General features: G+C 46.5%; 1 protein-coding gene and 1 pseudogene across 13 annotated transcripts in view; one reads left to right on the top strand and one right to left on the bottom strand.

The window, feature by feature from the left end:
- The window catches only part of LOC135278087 (zinc finger protein 707-like), a 76,139-nt gene that overhangs the window by 25,706 nt on the left and 35,492 nt on the right, over nucleotides 1-14,941 (top strand). For 6 of the 13 annotated variants that reach the window (XM_064384780.1, XM_064384775.1, XM_064384777.1 and 3 more), the window contains 3 exons: nucleotides 759-896; nucleotides 2,742-2,866; nucleotides 2,945-3,073. The gene's annotated coding sequence lies outside the window, so the exon portion shown is untranslated. Of the gene's footprint in view, nucleotides 1-758; nucleotides 897-1,296; nucleotides 1,555-2,741; nucleotides 2,867-2,918; nucleotides 3,074-8,764; nucleotides 13,900-14,941 lie in introns of those variants that run through there. The other 7 variants (XM_064384768.1, XM_064384779.1, XM_064384767.1 and 4 more) reach the window with 7 other exon arrangements.
- LOC135277946 (protein FAM83H-like) lies at nucleotides 7,287-8,082 on the bottom strand (annotated as a pseudogene).

Raw genomic sequence — 14,941 nt, 5'->3', positions numbered from 1 at the left:
TCCCAGGTTCAAGCGATTCTCCTGACTCAGCCTCCCAAGCAGCTGGGATTACAAGCGCACACCACCACGCCCATCTAATTTTTTTGTATTTTTAGTAGAGATGGAGTTTCACCATGTTGGCCAGGCTGGTCTCAGACTCTTGACCTTGTGATCTGCCCACTTCAGCCATCCAAAGTGCTGGGATTATAGGTGTGAGCCACTGCGTCTGGCCCAGATTTTAATTAGTTTACATTTGTTAAGCTTTGTTTTATGGTACTGTGAATGTGGTTTATCTTGGTGAATGTTTCATACACACTTGCAAAGAAGGTGTCCACCATCAGTGGGTTCCTCATCTTCCGAGTGCCATGGTCACCCTGGGTGATAACATTGCTCAGGTTCACTGCATCTGTACTGGCAGAGGAGTGTTAAAGTCTCCACCTGTAGTTGTGGGTTTATTTCTCCTTTCAGTTCTGTCAGGCTTGCTTTACATATCTTAAGGCTTTGTCGTCAGGTGCATACACTCTTAGAATTGTAGTACCTTCTTGATAAATGAGACTTTTATCCTAACAAGCTATTCTTTATCTCTGATAATATCCCACTCCCTGGCACCTATTTTGTCAGATATTGTTATAACTACTAAAGCTTGCTTATGATTAGTGTTTGCATAGCATATATTTTTCCATCCTTTTAACTATGTCTTTATAGTTAAAGTGCATTACTGCCTGGGCAATATAGAAAACCATGTCCTACAAAAACATTTTTTTTTTTTTTTTACATAGAGTCTCACTGCATCTCCCCGGCTAGAGTGCAGTGGCACAGTCTGAATTCACTGTAACCTCCACCTCCCGGGTTCAAGCGGTTTTCATGCCTCAGCACCTTAAGTAGCTGGAATTACAGGTGCTCATCACCGCGCCCAGGTAATTTTTGTATTTTTCGTAGAGACAGGTTTTCGCCATGTTGTCCAGGCTGGTCTCAAACTCATGATCTGAAGTGATTCACCCACCTCAGCCTCTCAAAGTGCTGGGATTACAGGCATGAGCCACCATGCCTGGACTCTACAAAAAATTAAAAATTAGCTGAAGATGGCGGCCTGCACCTGTAGTGCCAGCTACTCAAGAGGCTGAAGTGGGAAGATCATTTGAGCCCAGGAGGCAGAGGTTGCAGTGAGCCGAGATCACACTGCTGCATTCCAGCCTGGGTGACAGAGCGAGACCCTGTCTCAAAGAATTAATAGTGACAATAATACGGTGCATTTCCTGTATCGTTGTATAACATGTGACTAATATATGTATTATGTTTATAATTTTTTTGTTTGAGATGGAGTTTTTCTCCTGTTGCCCAGGCTGGAGTGCAATGGTGCCATCTCAGCTCACTACAACCTCCACCTCCTGGATTCAAGCGATTCTCCTGCCTCAGCCTCCCAAGTAGCTGAGATTACAGGCATATGCCACCATGCCCGGCTAATTTTTATATTTTTAGTAGAGGCAGGGTTTTGCCATGTTGGGCTGGCTGGTCTCAAACTCTTGACCTCAAGTGATTCACCTGCCTGAGCCTCCCAAACTGCTGGGATTACAGGTATGAACCACTGTGCTTGGCCTATAACTTTATAAACATGATTTTTTTTTAACATGATTTTGTATAATTAAGGCAAATTTGTGTATTTTAATTTTTTTAAATAAGGTCATAATACTCTCTGCCTTTTAATTGAAGTATTTAGATCATTTATATATAATGTAATAATTTAAATGGTAAATTTTTAAGTTGGCCATCTTTCTTTTTTCTTTTTCTTTTTTTTTTTTTTTTGAGACAGAGTCTTGCTCTGTCACCCAGGCTGGAGTGCAGTGGTGCAATCTCGGCTCACTGCAACCGCCACCTCCTGGTTTCAAGTGATTCTTCTGCCTCAGCCTTCCCAGTAGCTGGGATTACAGGTGCCTGCCACCATGCCCAGCTAATTTTTTATATTTTTAATAGAGACAGGGTTTCACCATGTTGACTAGGCTGGTCTTGAACTCCTGACCCAAGGTGATCAGTCCGCCTCAGCTTCCCAAAGTGCTGGGATCACAGGCGTGAGCCACTGTGCCCGGCCCAAATAATATTATACTATTAATATTGTATATATAACGTAAGAACCTTACAAAATATATTCTCACGTTACTTTGTAATAGTATAAATGTCTATTTCCATTATCCCTTTTCTCTTTTTGCTATTGGTGTCATGTATTTTACTTCTACAAGTTAGAGAGTCCACAGTAGATTGTCATTATTTCTCCTTTAGTCAACTGGGCTGGGCGTGGTTCTGCGAGGAGGTGGGCCGGGTGCACTGTGGGGCGGAGCCGGGGCCTGTGTGGGAGGTGGGCGGGGTTACTTAGGGGCGGGGGGCGGGGCCTGAGGTGGAGGTGGGCGGGGTTGCTGAGGGGCGGGGGCGGGGTCAGAGGGGGAGGTGGGCGGGGTTACTGAGGGGTGCGGCCTGTGTGGGAGGTGGGCGGGGTTACAGAGGGGGAGCTGCACCTCAAGAGAAGGGCCTGGAGGGCGTCACCCCAGGGGCAGAGCCCAGGGCCTCCCCATCCCAGGCACACCTGTGCAAGCCCAGAGCCAACCCTCAGCTGTCTTCAGGGACACCTGTGCGGGGCCACGACCCCCCAGAGCACTGTGTGTGACCTTTGCTGCCGCCCGCGAGGAGCATGGCCCAGGCTTCCTCCTGTGGCTGCCGACTCTGCGCAGCACCCGGCTTCTGACCCTGGGGTTGACCTTCTGATCCTACAGAGTCCCCCCGTGTAGCTGAGAACATTCCCAGGCAGAACTCCACTCCCCTGCTCCAAGCTGCACCCCTAGGGAGGGAGGAGAGGCCCCCTGGGGCAAAGGCAGAGCCCCCCTTGACACTCTCCCTGGTAAGTTATGGTGGGGTGGGCACAGGAGGGACCCTCTCTCTTTGCCTCTCAGTGACCCTGTAATGTGCCCCTTCCCAGGTGAAGCCAAGCGAGAGGGGAGCAGCGTCCTCCCTGACCTCACAGTCTGCGGCTCAGGTGGCCAACCAGGCCCTGATCCGGGGTGACCGGAACCGGGGTGGTGGGGTGAGCGTGGCCGGTGCACAACAGGTGAGCCCAGCCCCAGTCTGCCTCCTCCCCCATCCTCCTCTTCCCCTCCTTTTCACTCCCTTCCCCATCCTTCCCACTGCCCCTCCGTTGTCCAGTTGGCATCCCTCGAGGTCCTCAAGGCCTCCCCCCACTGCGCCCCCTCTGACACCTCCCCTTATGTGACTCAACTGTATGCAGGTCCGTCCCCGGCCCGGCCGGAGGATGTTCCGCACCTCTGCCTCGCAGGGGGCTGAGGGGGCTGCCGGGGCTGCCAGGGCTTTGCTTGGAGGCTACTCTCAAGCCTACGGGACTGTCTGCCACTCGGCACTGGGCCACCTGCCCCTGCTAGAGGGGTACTGCGTGTGAGCCACCCTACTCCCTTCATCTGGCCCTGTTCCTGCCCCAGCACCTTTCCCGGACCCTCCCCGGTCGCCTGCACCCCTTAGCCCTCCCTGCTTTGCCTGGACACGTTGAAGTTCCAGGGAGCTTGCCTGGGTCTCCTTGAGGGAGATGAGGGCCCTGCCCCAGCCCCAGTGACTTCCTCCGATAAACTCATGTCCGCCCCCAACCTAAGCAGCCATCGTTCCTCCGCTCCCCGCTGAGGCCATAGCACCTACTAGTTGGGGGCCCCAACCCCTTTCCTGGAGCCTCCCCTCCTCTGAGGCCCCACCACCCCTGTCCTCAGACCTCCACCCCAGAGGTCCTGCCCACTCCGCATCCTGCGCTGGTCTTTTCCTCTGGGTTTGCCTGGGGCAGCTTCCTGTCCTTTGTCCATTACCTCCCTACCTGCTGTGGCTTTGGGGTCCAGGCTGCCCCCCAGGGTCGACCTGTGGGGTGGGGACCTAGGGTCACCCCATGGCCATCTTTGTGACTCTGAGCCAGAGGAGAGAAGGGGTCAGCCCTACACCTCCTCCACTGTCAGGGACTGCAGCCTGCGCCCCCACCCCACCCCTGTACAGCCACGGCACCTGATCTGTCTCCAGGTCTCTGTAGGTGAGGGTGGGTGGGGGGTCAGGGTTACCTCCTCTGCTCACCCACAGGCAAAAACCCTGGTGTGAGTTCAGGCCAGGGCTGTGCAGGGCTGCAGAGATCAAAGGGCCCTGTGGGCAGAGAGCTGTGTCCTAGGGTGCCAGGTGTCCCCAGCTGCACCTGCCCCTGAGCTGGGCTGGAACACAGGCAGCTGGGAGGCTCACAGGGAGGAGCTCAGTCTGAAGGGCACAGCCTGTGCTGTGGCTGTGGCTGGGCTGCCGGGAGCAGGGGCTCTGCTGGCTCGTGGAAGCAACTGTCACCATGGGGAAGGGCGAGGAAGGACAAGGTGTGAGCAGGGGAGCTGAGCAGAGGGTGGGAGCTGGCGCTGCCCTGGTGCTGGGCCAGGCACCTACAGGGGACTCAAAAAGGGAGGCTGGGCTTGGGAGAAGGTTGGAGGGGTAGATGAGGGAGCGGGAGGGCCCGAGGAGGTGGTGAGCCCGTCAGAGACCCTGCCATGGGCTTGTTTCCTGAGGGGTCTGCCCACTGGTCTGCTTGTTGAACTCCAGCAGCCCAAGGCACAGCCCCAAGGTGCTGAACAAGCAGGACACAGAGGCCAGGGGGCTGGGGGCTGGAGGCTTGGCCTCAGGCTAGGCAGAGTGCGGTGGGGTTGCTGAGTGGGGAAGCACAGGTGGGTACCCAGGAGTGTGCCTGCACAGGCGGCATCGGGACACGGACAGGAGAGCACGTACAGCGTGAAGTCGGAGGGGTCGCGGTGGACCTTGGAGTGAAGCTGGGGGGCCTTTAGTGTCCCCGACAGGGATGGGTGGTGAGTCCACAGGGGAAACCCAAGAGGCCACATGGTTAGAGGCTGCAGGATAGAACTGGGCGATTATACACACGTGGAACATGGTAGAATATTTGGTGGGTTGTGTTTTATTAACAGCAAAATGTGCCCCATCCTGGTTTAGAAGATGTGGAGGGTGCAGGCAGGAGGCTCCGAAGGCCCCAGCAGGGCGGCCAGCCTCTGGCCTCTCCATGGGCTCCACTTTGAGAGCCTGTCTGTTCAGCCGCACCCCAGGCAGCACCAAGCCAAACGTGCCCACAAGAGACGCTCAGGTGCACCCGCTCCAGGCACCTTTCCCACCTGGCCAGAAGCCCCTGCTGTCGTCCCTACTTGGGCAGTGGCTTTGGTCACCAGCTGGCTGGAGCTGTCCAGCAGTGACAGCGGGGCCACTTCCCTTCCTCTCCCAGCTGCTGGAGTCAGAACTGCTGCCTCTGGCGGCCTTGTTTCTTAAGTCAGTCCCCTGTTAGGAGTTATTACACTAAAAAATTTTTTTTTGAAAAGAAATAGCAGATCCAGGTGGTATAGATGCAATTAAAAAAATAGAATACAGGCCGGGCGCGGTGGCTCACGCCTGTAATCCCAGCACTTAGGGAGGCCGAGGCGGGTGGATCACGAGGTCAAGAGATCGAGACCATCCTGGTCAACATGGTGAAACCCCGTCTCTACTAAAAATACAAAAAATTAGCTGGGCATGGTGGCGCATGCCTGTAATCCCAGCTACTCAGGAGGCTGAGGCAGGAGAATTGCCTGAACCCAGGAGGCGGAGGTTGCGATGAGCCGAGATTGCGCCATTGCACTCCAGCCTGGGCAACAAGAGCGAAACTCCGTCTCAAAAAAAAAAAAAAAAAATAGAATGCAGAAACACTAATTTCACAAAGCTAGCATCTAACAGCGTGGGACTTTCCACGCATGTGGTGCCAAAATGCATCATTCTGAGTCAGTTACAATTTCTCACCGGGGGTGAAAAAAGATACAAGATAAGCCGGGAAGCCTGGACAGATTCTTGGTGCTGGTGACAAAGAGGAAAGGCCCTGAGAACAGGCGGGGTGGGGGTGTCTGCTGGACACCGGGAGGGCAGAGACCACTCCCACCTGCAGGGGTGCCCAGGACCTGTCTCTACAGCTGGGATCAGCCTCGGCTGCACCTTGTCCCCTGCCCTCACCTGGCCCCACATCTGTCAAGGACCAGCACCCCACCATCCAGCCCTTCTGGCGTCCGGGCTGGGCCTGTGCAGGGGACGCTCATGAGGCTGGGGACACAGGTTGTCCGTCCGGACTGTTTTATTGCGCTGCAAAGCCCAGTGCCCCCTCCCCACTCTCACCCGGTGCTGGCCAGAGCCTTGCTGGAGGAGATGGCAGACCTGCCAAGGCAGCCCCTGGGGCTTCCCTGTGCCCCTTCCCAGCGGTCTGCCGTGTCCAGCTTCCTTGCCACTCCAAGGGGCATCCTTCCCGTCCAGCTCCACCCCTCCCTTGCAAACTGCCTGCAGCCAGCCCAGTCTTCCCCACAGCAAGAGCACAGACCTCTGAGAAAGATGCTAGGAGGCAGTGAGCGGGAGAATCCAGGTAGGACAGGAAATGCAGCCCTGAGGATGGAGGAGACCCTGAGAGGGAGGGAGGGAGGGACGGAGGGGAGCCCTGAGAGCAGGAGGCCCTGAGGAGGAAAGGGGCCCCAGAGAGTGGGGAGTTGAGGCACAGAGGTGGGGCCCTTGAAAGAGGACAGGGGACTCAGCGGGGCACGGAGGCTCACACCTGTAATCCCCCCATGTTGGGAGGCTGAGGCGGGCGGATCACTTGAGGTCAGGAGTTGGAGACCAGCCTGGCAAACATGGTGAAACTCTGTCTCTACTAAAAATAGAAAAATTAGCAGGGCATGGTAGCAGGCACCTGTAATCCCAACTACTTGGGAAGCTGAGGCACGAGAGTCACTTGAACCTGGGAGGCAGAAGTTGCAGTGAGCCAAGATGGCGCCACTGCACTCCAGCTTGGGTTTCAAAAAAAAAATGGCGTGGGGTACTGAAGCACAGAGATGGCGGAGCCAGACGCTCCGCCATGCAAGGCTGACGGTGCAGAGATGAAGACGCTGAGCAGAGAAGGGGCTGAGGGAAGAAAGGCACTGGTGGCGAGGGGCTGGAGCCCCAGTACTGGGGAGGCCAGGGGCACAGACGGCGCCTGCCGGGTGAGCCCCAATAGGTGGTGGCGAGGGGCTGGAGCCCCAGTACTGGGGAGGCCAGGGGCACAGACGGCGGCTGCCGGGTGAGCCCCAATAGGAGCCGAGCTGTGGCGCACTCAGCCACGCCCCAAGCAGCCGTGGCCTGGCAGCACCACTCAAGCACAGGAGGAGTGCTCTCCTTGCTCCGTGGGGGCTCCGGGTGGCCGTGGCAGCAATTCGGTCACCCTGGTCCAGGCTGCTGGGCCAGGAGACTCATTTCTTGCCTTTGAACGTGCCCACCTTGCTGTCCCTGGTGCCCTCCTCCACCGGGCCCTCCCCAGCCCCGGAGCTGCTGGCCTCCTCTTTCTTGCAGAAGACCTCGAAGCGGCTGTACACGCGCTTCTCCTTGCGCATGCTCTCCATGCGGCGCACCAGCCGATCGCGCTCCTCCGCGCTGGCCGGCAGTGTGCGGCTCAGCCGGCCTTGGGTCCCCAGGCTGTCCGAGCGGAAGATGGCCGAACACTTGTCCTTGTCGGACATATCTGAGGCCAGGCCAGGCCGCTAGCAGGCGGTGGACGGCCGAGCTCGGGGCTGCTGTGGTGGAGTTCCAGCAAATTTGATCAAACTCAATGCTTACGTTTACAGGAGTAAAGGAAAATGTAAGGTACTTAAATTTTATACTTCCAGAGAAGCCAAAATATCCATCAGACAATAAACATGTCACTTAGCAATTATTTCCATAATGACAAATAATTTATTAAGGAATCATATTATTAACACTTCCAGGAATGTTGAGTTTTATCTCATAGAATTTAACATTAAGACATGCAGATAACAGGATACAGAATAGATTTTTCCACTATCACAAATACTCCACCATAAAGAAAAGAGGAACTAATTTTCTTTTCATAAATCACTAATTTGTCTACCACAATTTCTTGTGGAAATGAATTTATTTCTCTGTAGCTACAAAGAAAAATCTCACCCAGTAATATTCCTGAAACTAAGCCCTGAGATTCTGCTTGAAATCATCCACAAAAAATATCGACCTCAGGTACTTATTACACATTTTTCGGAGAAGAACAAATAAAACTAAGAATTTTTTTTTTTTTTGGTATATTTAGTAGAGGTGGGGTTTCACTGTATTATTAGCCAGGATGATCTCGATCTCCTGTCGAGACCATCCTGGTCAACATGGTGAAACCCCGTCTCTAGTAAAAATACAAAACATTAGCTAGGCACGGTGGCGCGTGCCTATAATCCCAGCTACTCAGGAGGCTGAGGCAGGAGAACTGCCTGAACCCAGGAGGCGGAGGTTGCGGTGAGCGGAGATCGCGCCATTGCACTCCAGAGCCTGGGTAACAAGAGAGAAACGCCGTCTCAAAAAAAAAAAAAAAACAGACCAATTCACTTTTTTTCTTTTTTTTTTTTGAGACGGAGTTTCTCTCTTGTTACCCAGGCTCTGGAGTGCAATGGCACGATCTCGGCTCACCGCAACCTCCGCCTCCTGGGTTCACGCAATTCTCCTGCCTCAGCCTCCGCCTCCTCATTAGCTGGGATTACAGGCAGGCGCCACCGTGCCTAGCTAATTTTTATGTTTTTAGTAGAGACGGGGTTTCACCATGTTGAAGAGGATGGTCTCGATCTCTTGACCTCGTGATCCTCCCACCGCGGCCTCCCAAAGTGCTGGGATTACAGGCTTGAGCCACCGCGCCCGGCCTAATAGTATTTTCTTTTCTTTTTTTTTTGAGACGGAGTTTCACTCTTGTTACCCAGGCTGGAGTGCAATGGCGCGATCTCGGCTCACCGCAACCTCCGCCTCCTGGGTTCAGGCAATTCTGCCTCAGCCTCCTGAGTAGCTGGGATCACAGGCACACGCCTTTCTTATAATCCTTTCGATTTCTATGGCATGGGTTCTAATGTTCTGTTTTTAATTTCTGATTTATTGGTTGAATCTGTTCTCCTTAGTTAATCTAGCTAAGCATTTGTTAATTTTGTTTGTGTTTTCAAAAACCACCTCTTAGTTTTGTTGATTTTTTCTATTTTTTTTTATATTCTATATTTCATTTATCTCTTATTTAATCTAATCTTTAAAATTTTCTTCCTTTTGGTAGCTTTGGGTATAGATTTTTTTCTTTCCTAGTTTCCTGAAGTATAAAGTTATGTTGTTGTTTTGCAGATTTTCGTCTTTTTTTTTTTTAAGTTGTAGAGATGGGGTCTTGTTTTGTTGCCCAGGCTGGTCTCAAATCCTAGCCTCAAGTAGTTCTCCTGTCTCAGCCTGCCAAAGTGCTGGGATTGCAGGCATGAGCCACCGTGCCTAGCCGCTTTCTTTCTTTTATAATTACATATTTATAGCTATAAAGTCCTTTGTTAGTGCTGCTTTTGCTGCATCTTACACTTTTTGGTACATTGTAGTTTTATTTTCCTTTATCTCAAGATATTTTCTAACATAGCTTGTGATTTCTTTTTTGACCCATTGTTTGTTGAAAACTATGTTGTTTAATTTTCACATATTTGTGAATTTTCGGTTTTCCTTCTGCTATTGATGTCTAGTTTTATGTCATTTTCATCAAAATAGATACTTTGTATAATTTCAATCTTTTAAAATTTGTTGAAACTATTTTTTGTGGTATAACATGTTATTTATCTTTGGGAATGTTCCATGTGCACTTGAGAAAAATATATATTCTCATTTTGTTGGGTGGAATGTTGTGTACATGTTTGTTAGCACTATTTATAATATTCAAGTACTCTGTTTCCTTATTGATCTTGTGTCTTGTTGTTCTAGCCATTATTGTTAAGTGAGGATTGGAAGCCCCTACCATTAATATGTCGCCTGTGTTTCCTTTCTGATCTGTCAATGTTTGCTTCAGATATTTAGGAGCTCTGGTATTAGCTGTGTATGTAGTTGTAATTGTTATCTTTCTGAATTGACTTTTTATTATATAATATCCTTTTTTTGTCTTGTGACTATTTTTGACTTTAAGTCTATTTTGTCTGATATCAGTATAGTCACCTCTGCTTGCTTTTATTTACTATTTGCATGACAGTTACTTTAATTTTTTTCTTTTTTTTTTCATTTTCAGCATATGTGTTTCTTAGATCTAAATGACAGAATAAAGTTCGAGCCTTTATCCTGTTGCTTGTAGATAGGATCCTTTTTACAAAGCTGGATCCTTTCTACAAATCCACTTTCCAGTCTGTATCTTTTGATGCAGGAGTTTAATCCATTTAAAGTAATTACTGATAGGGAAGGACCTACTCTTGCCATTTTGTTGTTTCCTGTATGTCCTTTGTGTAAATTTTGTTATTTATTCCTTCTCTTACTGACCTCTTTTGGGTTTTGTTGATTTTTTTTGTGGTGACATGTTTTGATTCCCTTCTTGTTTCCTTTTGCATATATTCTATAGATTTTTTTATGGTTACCATAGGGATTATAAAAAAATCTTGAAGTTTAATAAAGTATTTTAAACTGTTAACAGCATAGCTTCAATTGCATACAAAGACTATTTCTTCAAAGCTCCTACCTTCACCTTAGGTTACTTATGTCACAAGTTATATCTTCATATATAATGTATTTATTAACATAGATTTATGGTTACTTTTAAGCTTTTGTCTTGTAAATTCTGTACAAGAATTAAAAGTGCATTTATGTACCAATATTGCATAGTACATTCTCTATATATGTCCATATATTTATCTTTACTGGAGAGCTTTATATTTTCATAAGACTTTATGTTACTGTTTAGCATCCTTTTGTTTCAACTTGAAAGGCACTACAGCAGGTCCAGTGGTAGTGAACTTTTCCAGATTTTGTTCATCCTGGAAAGTCTGATTTTTCCTTTATGTTTGAAGGATGGTTTTGCTGGATATAATATTTTGGTTGAATTTTTTTTTCTTTCAGCTCTTTGAATATATTATCCCCCTGCCTTCTGGCCTGCAAGATTTCTGCTGAGAAATCCACTGATAATTTTAGAAAGGCTTCCTTGTATATGACAAGTTACTTTCTCTTGCTGCTTTCAAGATTGTCTCTTTGTCTTTGACTTGACAGCTTGATTATAGTGTGTCTCATTGTGGGTCCCTGGGTTTTCTTTAACATTTTTTTTGTTCATATCTTCTGGTGATGAATTCCTTTAACTTTTATTGTTGTAGAATCTTTTTCTTATTTTTAAAAGGTATTTTTATTGAGTGTAAAATTCTACATTGGCAGTTTTTTTTTTTCTTGCTTACACTGATTCTGTAGAAAGTCTTCTGTAATTCTTATCTTTGTCTCTTTGTATTTAATATGCCTTTTTTACTCTGACTGTTCTTAAGATTTTATTTTTGTTACTGATTTTAATCATGTGGCTTGGTATGAGATTCTTTGTATTTATTGTGCTTGGGGTTAATTGAGCTTATTGTCTGTAGGTTTTTTTTTTTTTTTTTTTTTTGAGGCGCAGTTTCACTGTTGTTACCCAGACTAGAGTGCAGTGGCGCGATCTCGGCTCACCGCAACCTCCGCCTCCTGGGTTCAAGCAATTCTCCTGCTTCAGCCTCTCGAGTAGCTGGGATTACAGGTGTGCACCACCATGCCCAGCTAATTTTTGTATTTTTAGTAGAGACGGAGTTTCACCATGTTGACCAGAATGGTCTCGATCTCTTGACCTCGTGATCCACCTGCCTCGGCCTCCCAAAGTGCTGGGATTATAGGCATGAGCCACCGCGCCCGGCCTAAGTCTGTAGGTTTGTATTTTTCATTACGTTTGGAAAAATTTTAGCCATTATTCATTCAAATTTTTTTTCTGTTCTCTTCCCATGTCTCATGCCCTTATGGGTTCTAATTACATGTATATTAGGCTATTTGAAATTGTCTTACAGCCCACTAATGCCCTGTTCTTACGTTTTTTTTTTTTTCGTTTTTCATTTGACAGGTTTATTATAATTTCTTCTAATTCACTAATTTTTTTTTGCAATGTGTAATCCACTGTTAATCTCATCCAGTGTATTATTAATTTCAGACATTGTAGTTTGCTTCTCTAGAAATTCAGTTGGTTTTTTCGTATCTTCTTTGTCTCTATTTAATATGCTAAGTCTTTTCTTTAGCTTCTTGAGCATATGAAACATAGTTATGACAAAATTTTGTTTTATTTCAACTTTTACGTTAGGTTCAGAGGTACGTGTGCAGGTTTGTTATGTAGTAAACTCACGTCACAGGAGTTTGTTACATATTATTTTGTCACGCAGGTACTAAGACTAGTACCCAATAGTTGTTTTTCTGTTCCTTTCCCTCCTTCTACCCTCCACCTTCAGGTAGGCCCCAGTGTTTCTTGTTCCTCTCTTTGTATGACAACTATTTTAATGTCTCTACTATTCTCTTACTTTTGTCATTTCTGAGTTGATTTTGATTTCATTTTCTCAGTATGGCTATATTCTCCTACTTCTTTGAATATTTGGTAGGCAAATTATGCCTAGTATGGGAACTATATCAAGACCCTGTGGCAATATGAATACCTAAAAGAAAATAACAGTGTTTGCCAGTTTGCTCTAAGCCTTTCTTAGCTCTTTAGCTTGTTTCTTAAGAACCTGAACAGAGGGTGGGGCTCAACCAAGACTGAAGTTAAAGACGTAGAAAGATTGAGGTGGGAAGGAATGAAGTTGAGGAGCTCTGATAGGATGTTTCTCTTCTTAAGCACATAGGAGGCAAGCCAAAGATAATATGATGGGAAGGTTGAAGGAGAATGTCTTGAGAAATATGAAATGTACCCAAGGCTATGGCTGGGTGAAAGAAATAACTAAAAAGTATTAAAAGGATTTCTTTAATAGGTGGTCCTAGCTAAGGTTAGGGCATAGACCTAGGAAAATTGGACAGTGGTATTGCTCAGGCAGGACTCCTCCTAACATTCTCTAGATCCCTAAGTTTTTCCGAGCTTCCAAGCATTTCCTTACCCAGCAAGCCATCTCACAGCACAGATCCTACTCTCTTTCAGTCATCATTCCAAAACTCTGCAAAGCATTCTTCTCCATCAACTTTTGGGGTTCTGTATGACTTTTCAGGGTTCTGACACTTTGTGATTCTTTCTGATCTCATAAGGATATTAGAACTCTTAAATTCATGTCCTTGATTTTCTCTTTTAACTTTCAATACTGGTCATTTGCCTGTTTACCTCTCTCTCTCTTCTTTTCACTTCCACTCTCTTTCTTGTTTAAGTATACAATCAACCCTTTTTTCTTCCTTGAACCTCAGTTCTTGGGAGTAACATATACAATTCATTCTTACTTCCAGTCTTTTTACCTAAGTCCCTTTTCTCTAGTTCTCTTGCATATTTGTGGCAATTATTAGTTTTCTTTTCCAAAAATCCATTCTCCCTTTTTCCTATACATATATCTTTCCAGCTTGACCACATTTCCCACTTCCCTGGCAGCGAGGTGAAGCAATGTAACCAAATTATTGAGCATAAAATATGAGCAGAAGTTATGTGCATAATATCTGCCTTGCTTTCTTAAAATAAATGGCTTTTTTGAGCTTTCTATATTGTTCCTTTTTACAAGCTAAAATGTTAAGGTTATGGCAACTTTTATGGTAAAGAGAATCATAGCATAGGAGATCAAGAATCATGGATTGAAGACGAACCTAAATTCCTTAACGATTTAATGGAGCAAGACTACAGCATCAGTCTGGAAGCTACCCCACAACTTATGCATGTCTTCAGATTGTTGAGCAAATGAGAAAAAATGAAGCCACCATGTATTTGGGTCTCTTTGTTTTAACAGTTTGGCTTTTAACCTAACCCATGTTTATTCCTGAATGTTAACATTAACATCACAGGAAGGGAAGTCCTTGTTCATGGAGCTTTTATTTTGTTGAAATAAAGGTAATCTGCTTGGGATTAATACTGCCAAGGCAGAATTTTTTTTGTATAATTATTTCTATCGATGACCCGTTCATAATGACAACTAATATGGTTTCTAAAATTGATTCATCTACATCATCTTATTTAGTCCCCCCCAAAATTCTGAAGGTAGGAGAAAATGTATAGGCATTTTATTTAGCCTTTCAAAAAGAGTATAGGTTTTGGAGTCTACAGATCTGTGTCTGAATTTCACGCATTGTCACTTAAGAGCTAGTTATCTTGGGCAAGTTACAAAACTAAATTTCCATTCTGTAAAATGGGGATAATAATATTTAACTTATGAGGATGCTGTTAGTATTAAAGGGGATAATGTCAGTGGGATACTTCTTCGTTGAAAAGAATTCTTTAAAAGCATTCTTTGGCCAGGCGCAGTAGCTCACATCTGTAATCCCAGTATTTTGGGAGGCTGAGACAGGAGGATCACTTGAGCCCAGGAGTTCAAGAGTAGCCTGGGTGACAAAGTGAGACCCCATCTCTACAAAAAAATTAGCTGAGCATTGTGGCACACACCTGTGTTTCTAGCTACATGGGAGGCTGAGGCAGGAGGTTTACTGTAGCCCAGGAGGTCAAGGCTACAGTGAGCCGTGTTTGTGCCACTGCACTCCAGGGTAGGTGACAGACTGAGACCTTGTTTCAAAGAAAAAAAGCATTATTGCTTTTTCCTTTAGTGAAAATAGTTATAACCAAAATAATAGTGATGATGAAAATGTATGTCAATGTAGATATCACAAAAATAGCATCTGGAATGGTTAGATAAATGCAATTAAAGCAGGAAATTGACAAGGGAAGTTACAAGGAATCATAAAGCAGAAGTATTAATAATGTGATAGTGTGGCTAATAGGAGCAAAATGTTACGTATATAAATAAAATTATATCATGCATAAAATATATGATTTCTTTACTACACAAGCCAGTATAGGGTAGAGATTAAGAGTATATTCTTTGGACTCAGACATAAGATCACAGCTTGATTTTTTCCCTTTTGTGACCCTGAGTAAGTTGTTTAACCTCTCTTAGCTGCCTTAATTTTCACCTGT

The sequence above is a fragment of the Aotus nancymaae genome, unplaced genomic scaffold, assembly GCF_030222135.1.
Source record: "Aotus nancymaae isolate 86718 unplaced genomic scaffold, 86718_ANA_hifiasm-v0.15.2.pri h1tg000036l, whole genome shotgun sequence".
Classification (NCBI taxonomy): Eukaryota; Metazoa; Chordata; class Mammalia; order Primates; family Aotidae; genus Aotus; species Aotus nancymaae.
The sequence above is the reverse complement of the archived record's forward strand: the minus strand, read 5'-3'. Positions and strand labels throughout refer to the sequence as shown.